The following is a 6,000-nucleotide window of genomic DNA, read 5'->3' on the forward strand; positions in this document are numbered from 1 at the left end:
AAACCTTACTATTTTACTGGTTAACAAAATTTATTACTATTACTTATATTAAAATTTGTTCAAAATTTATTACTATTACTTATATTAAAATTTGTTCTAAATTCACTAATTAGTAATAACAGAAATTCATTAGGTTCAGTTGCACTGGAGACTCAGGGATCTCAAAGCACTTGTGGAATCTTCATTGCTAAAGCAGTGCTGGAACCAAAGCATAGATTATGCACCACCTATTTTCCAATGTATTTTTTAAATGAATGTTTTCGCATTGTTTTACAGAGATGAGTACTAGGTACAGTGATGTAAATAATGACTTGGGGAAACATGTGCTTTGCCTAGTAATTTGCATGAAGCTGCATGGATTAAACAAACACCTACTTTTCTCTTCCTAAATTCTGCCTTTGCATTCAGATCCATTTTCACTAAACATAGTGTGAAAACACCAATCTCTTAGCACCAACATCTTGTGCTTTACATACTAATCTTTTATAATATTATTTTGCTAAGAGAGGAGGGTGGGGTGAACAGTTTGCAGCAAGTCCTTCTTGATGCGTGGCCTCGGTGATCATTTTAGGCATTAATAAGTCCTTCTTACTGAATTTTCAGGTGCGTTTTCTTAACTGGCCATTCTAATTTGCCATCTTACTTTAAGGGAAAAGACCTTTAGCAAGAGGAGTGCTAGGCTTCTTGGTTAAATCAAGTCAACAGCATTTATGACTTCCTCATATGTGTCAAGCAAAAAACATTGTCCATGCCTTTGAGGAACTCACAGTCTAATAAGAGAAAACAATAAGGAAACAACTATTTATAAGTAAGATGTGTTGTTGTTTTGATTGTGTCCAACTCTTCATGACTCTATTTTGGGGTTTTCTTGGTAAAGATACAGATGTGGTTTGCCATTTCTTTCTCCAGTTTATTTTATATATGAGGAAACTGAGGCAAACAGGGTTACATGACTTGCCAAGGATCACGCAGTGAGCAAGTGTCGGAAGTGAGAATTGAACTGGTGAAGATGAGTCTTTCTGATTCCAAGCCCAGTATTGCATGCAATGTGCCACTTAGCTAGCCCATAAATAAGATATATACAGGATAAATTGGAAATAATCCTAGAGAGAAGGGATTAAGATGAAGGGGAACCAGGAAAGGCTTCTTACAGAAGGTTGGACTTTAGCTCTTTGCACCAAGACCAGACTGAGAAGAATGCCATTGGCCCAGCCATGCTAAAGGGACAGCGTTGCTGATTCAAGGAATTCCAGCACCTTTTGCTCTTCCCATTATGGAAGGCTGGTTTTTAGTCTATTGTTTCTTGTCCACTTATTATGCATAATCAAGCTAGACCTTTCCTAAATGCAATTTGGTGAATCGTGGACTCTTGCCGTGGGTCACACACTATTAAAGAGTATTTTTTCTGAATGAAGAGCCCACATCAGTGCTAATGGGAAATAGACTGAGATTACTCAGCAGGGTATATACTACTGGAAAATCCCTAAAGGGATCATTTGAAGCATGAACGTTTGAAGCAGAACATTTCATGCACTATCTTCAATCAAAAACATAAGAGTGTAAGACCAGAATTATACTGCATCAGACCTTTAGCCATCCGGCCCAATATTCTATTTTTAGTAGTCATTCACACACTTTAGCAGATCTTTGAACTCTGAACTGTTGGATACTGGTTATAACCCTCCTTCGCCTCATTCTTTTTAAATTCTTGTTTTTTTTTTTTTCTAGAACAAAACACTACCCTAAACATTAGACCAGGAGTTCTTAAACTTATTTATGTCATGGAATCCTCTAGCTATCTAATGAAGGCACAAAATAATATTTTTAATAATTGAAGGAATTGGGGTAGATAGGTGGTTCACTGGATAGACAGAGACTAGAGGTCCTGGGTTCAAATTTTACCTCAGACAATGCCTAGCCATGTGACCCTGGCCAAGTCCCTTAACCCCATTTGTCTATCTCTTACTGGTCTTCAGCACTAGAACCAATACTTGGTATCAATTCTAAGAGAGAAAGTATGTGCTTAAAAATAATAATAATTGAATTGTTAAATTTTCAGTTAGAAATTAGTGGAGGGAAACAGAACAAGCATTTATAAGTTCATACAAAGTACTAGTCGCTCTGCTAAATGCTTTGCAAATATTTTCTCAACTGATTGGCATGACAGCTCTGTGAGGTGGATGCTGGTTTTGGTCCCCATTTTGCCCTTGAGGAAATTGGATAGACAGATATTAAGGGACTTTCTCAGGTTTGCACAGCTAGTAAATGTCTGAGGTTGGATTTGAACTCGGGTCTTTCAAATTCCAGCACTCTATTCAATGTGATACCTAGTTGCCATGGTTAGAGAAAAATAAATGTATGAATTTTTTTTCCTGATTTCCTAGATTTTTCCTGAAATCTAGCCATGGACTTCATGGCTTAAGAATCCCTGCCCCAGAGGCCATTTGATTATTTAAATTAGTGGTTCCCAAATTTTTTGGCCTACCACCCACTTTCCAGAAAAAAAATATTACTTAGCACCCTTGGAAATTAATTTTTTAAATTTTAATAGCAATTAAGAGGAAAGATAAATGCACCTGTGGCCATCACCACTCTCCTGGATCACTGCAGTACCCACCAGGGGGCGGTGGCGCCGACTTTGGAAATCACTGCTTTAAATATATGACTATCACTATAGTCCTCTGATTGAATATCTGATCACTACTGCTTTCATTAAATAACCATCACATCTTTCCTTAGTCATAGATGCTTTTGACGTCTTATTTTCTTCCATTTTTTGCTCAAAAATTATCACTGCAAATAGATATGCTGCAATTTATTTATAGCCATTATGCATTTTTGCATTGTTTGGGTTTCTCACAGTACTGATTCTTTTTTTTAACATTTATTAATATTCATTTTTAACATGGTTACATGATTCATGCTCCTCCTTTCCCCTTCACCCCCCGCACTCCCCCCACCCATGGCCGATGCACATTTCCACTAGTTTTGTCATGTGTCCTTGATCAAGACATATTTCCAAATTGTTAGTAGTTCCATTGATGTGGTAGTTTCGAGTCCACACACTCAATCATGTCCACCCCGACCCATGCGTTCAAGCAGTTATTTTTCATATATGTTTCCTCTCCTGCAGTCCTTCCTCTGAATGTGGGTAGCTTTCTTTACCATAAATCCCTCAGAACTGTCCTGGGTCATTGCATTGCTGCTGGTACAGAGGTCCATTACATTCAATTTTACCACAGTATATCAGTCTCTGTGTACAATGTTCCTCTGGCTCTGCTCCTTTCGCTCTGCATCAGTTCCTGGAGGTCTCTCCAGTTTGCCTGGAACTCCTCCAGTTTGTTATTCCTTTTAGCACAATAGTATTCCAGCACCAGCATATACCACAGTTTGTTCAGCCATTCCCCAATTGAAGGACATACCCTCCTTTTCCAGTTTGTTGCCACCACAAAAAGCGCAGCTATAAATATTTTCGTACAGGTCTGTTTATCTATGATCTCTTTGGGGTACAAACCCAGCAAAGGTATGGCTGGATCAAAGGGCAGGCATTCTTTTATAGCCCTTTGAGCATGATTCCAAATTGCCAGCCAGAATGGCTGGATCAGTTCGCAACTCCACCAGCAATGCATTAATGTCCCAATTTTGCCACATCCCCTCCAACATTCATTACTCTCTCCTTCTTTCATTTTAGCCAATCTGCTAGCTGTGAGGTGATACCTCAGAGTGCTTTTGATTTGCATTTCTCTAATTATTAGAGATTTGGAACACTTTCTCATGTGCTTATTGATACTTTTGATTTCTTTACCTGAAAATTGCCTATTCATGTCTCTTGCCCATTTATCAATTGGGGAATGGCTTGATTTTTTATACAATTGCTTTAACTCCTTGTATATTTGAGTAATTAGACCCCTGTCAGAGTTTCTTGTTATAAAGATTTTTTCCCCAATTTGTTGTTTCCCTTCTGATTTTGACTATATTGTTTTTGTTTGTACAAAAGCTTTTTAGCTTAATATAATCAAAACCATTTAATTTACATTTTGTAATTTTCTCTAACTCTTGCTTGGTTTTAAAGTCTTTCCTTTCCCACAGATCTGACAAGTATACTATTCTGTGTTCACTTAACTTATTTATAGTTTCCCTCTTTATATTCAAGTCATTCACCCATTCTGAATTTATCTTGGTGTAGGGTGTGAGATGTTGATCTAGACCTAATCTCTCCCATATTGTTTTCCAAATTTCCCAGCAGTTTTTGTCAAATAGTGGATTCATGTCCCAAAAGTTGGGCTCTTTGGGTTTATCATACACTGTCTTGCTGATGTCATTTACCCCAAGTCTATTCCATTGATCCTCCTCTCTGTCTCAACTTAGCCAGTACCATATTGTTTTGATGACTGCTGCTTTATATTATAGTTTAATATCTGGTACTGCTAGGCCCCCTTCCTTCACATTTTTTTCATTATTTCCCTTGAAATTCTTGATCTTTTGTTATTCCAAATGAAATTTGTTATAGTTTTTTCTAATTCAGTAAAGAAGTTTTTTGGTAGCTTGATAGGTATGGCGCTAAATAGGTAAATTAATTTGGGTAGAATTGTCATTTTTATTATGTTAGCTCGTCCTACCAATGAGCAGTCAATGGCTTTCCAATTGTTTAAATCCAGTTTTATTTGTTTGGAAAGTGTTTTGTAGTTGTTTTCATATAATTGCTGTGTTTGTTTTGGTAGATAGATTCCTAAGTATTTGATATTGTCTAGGGTGATTTTGAATGGTGTTTCTCTTTCTACTTCTTGCTGCTCTAGTGTGTTGGAAATGTTTAGAAATGCTGATGATTTATGTGCATTTATTTTGTATCCTGCAACTTTGCTAAAGTTGTTGATTATATCTACAAGCTTCTTAGTTGATTCTCTAGGATTTTTTAAGTAGACCATTATATCATCTGCAAAGAGTGATAGCTTAGTCTCCTCCTTGCCTATTTTGATACCTTCAATTTCTTTTTCTTCTCTAATTGCAACTGCTAGTGTTTCTAGTACTATGTTGAATAATAGAGGTGATAATGGGCATCCTTGTTTTACTCCTGATCTTATTGGGAAGGCTTCTAATTTATCCCCATTGTATATGATGCTTGTTGATGGTTTTAGGTAAATACTGTTTATTATTTTTAGGAAAGGTCCTTCTATTCCTATACTTTTCAGTGTTTTCAATAGGAATGGATGCTGTATTTTGTCAAAGGCTTTCTCAGCATATTGAGATAATCATATGATTTTTGTTTGTTAGGCTGTTGATATGGTCAATTATGTGGATGGTTTTCCTAATGTTGAACCAACTTTGCATTCCTGGTGTAAATCCCACCTGATCATGGTGGATGATCTTCTTAATTACTTGCTGGAGTCTCTTTGCTAGTATTCTATCTAAGATTTTTGCATCTATGTTCATTAGGGAGATTGGTCTGTAGTTTTCTTTCTCTGTTTTTGGTCTCCCTGGCTTTGGAATCAGTACCATATTTGTGTCATAAAAGGAATTTGGTAGGACTCCTTCTTTGCTTATCATATCAAATAATTTGTATAGTATTGGGATTAGTTGCTCTTTGAATGTCTGATAGAATTCACTTGTGAATCCATCAGGCCCTGGCGATTTTTTCTTAGGGAGTTCTTTGATGGCTTGTTCAATTTCTTTTTCTGATATGGGATTATTTAGGTATTCTACTTCTTCTGCTGTTAATCTAGGCAATTTATATTTTTGTAAATATTCGTCCATATCTCCTAAATTGTTAAATTTATTGCCATATAATTGGGCAAAATAGTTTTTAACGATTGCCTTAATTTCCCCTTCATTAGAGGTGAGGTCTCCCTTTTCATCTTTGATACTATCAATTTGGTTTTCTTCTTTCCTTTTTTTTATTAGATTGACCAGTACTTTGTCTATTTTATCTGTTTTTTCAAAGTACCAGCTTCTAGTCTTATTTATTAATTCAATAGTTCTTTTACTTTCGATTTTATTAATTTC

The 6,000-nt window shown here is 36.2% G+C and overlaps 1 protein-coding gene across 1 annotated transcript in view; it reads left to right on the plus strand.

The window, feature by feature from the left end:
• RGS6 (regulator of G protein signaling 6) overlaps nt 1–6,000 on the plus strand; it is a 242,202-nt gene that overhangs the window by 160,446 nt on the left and 75,756 nt on the right. The window lies entirely within an intron of this gene.

Source organism: Gracilinanus agilis, chromosome 2, assembly GCF_016433145.1.
Source record: "Gracilinanus agilis isolate LMUSP501 chromosome 2, AgileGrace, whole genome shotgun sequence".
NCBI classification, from domain to species: domain Eukaryota; kingdom Metazoa; phylum Chordata; class Mammalia; order Didelphimorphia; family Didelphidae; genus Gracilinanus; species Gracilinanus agilis.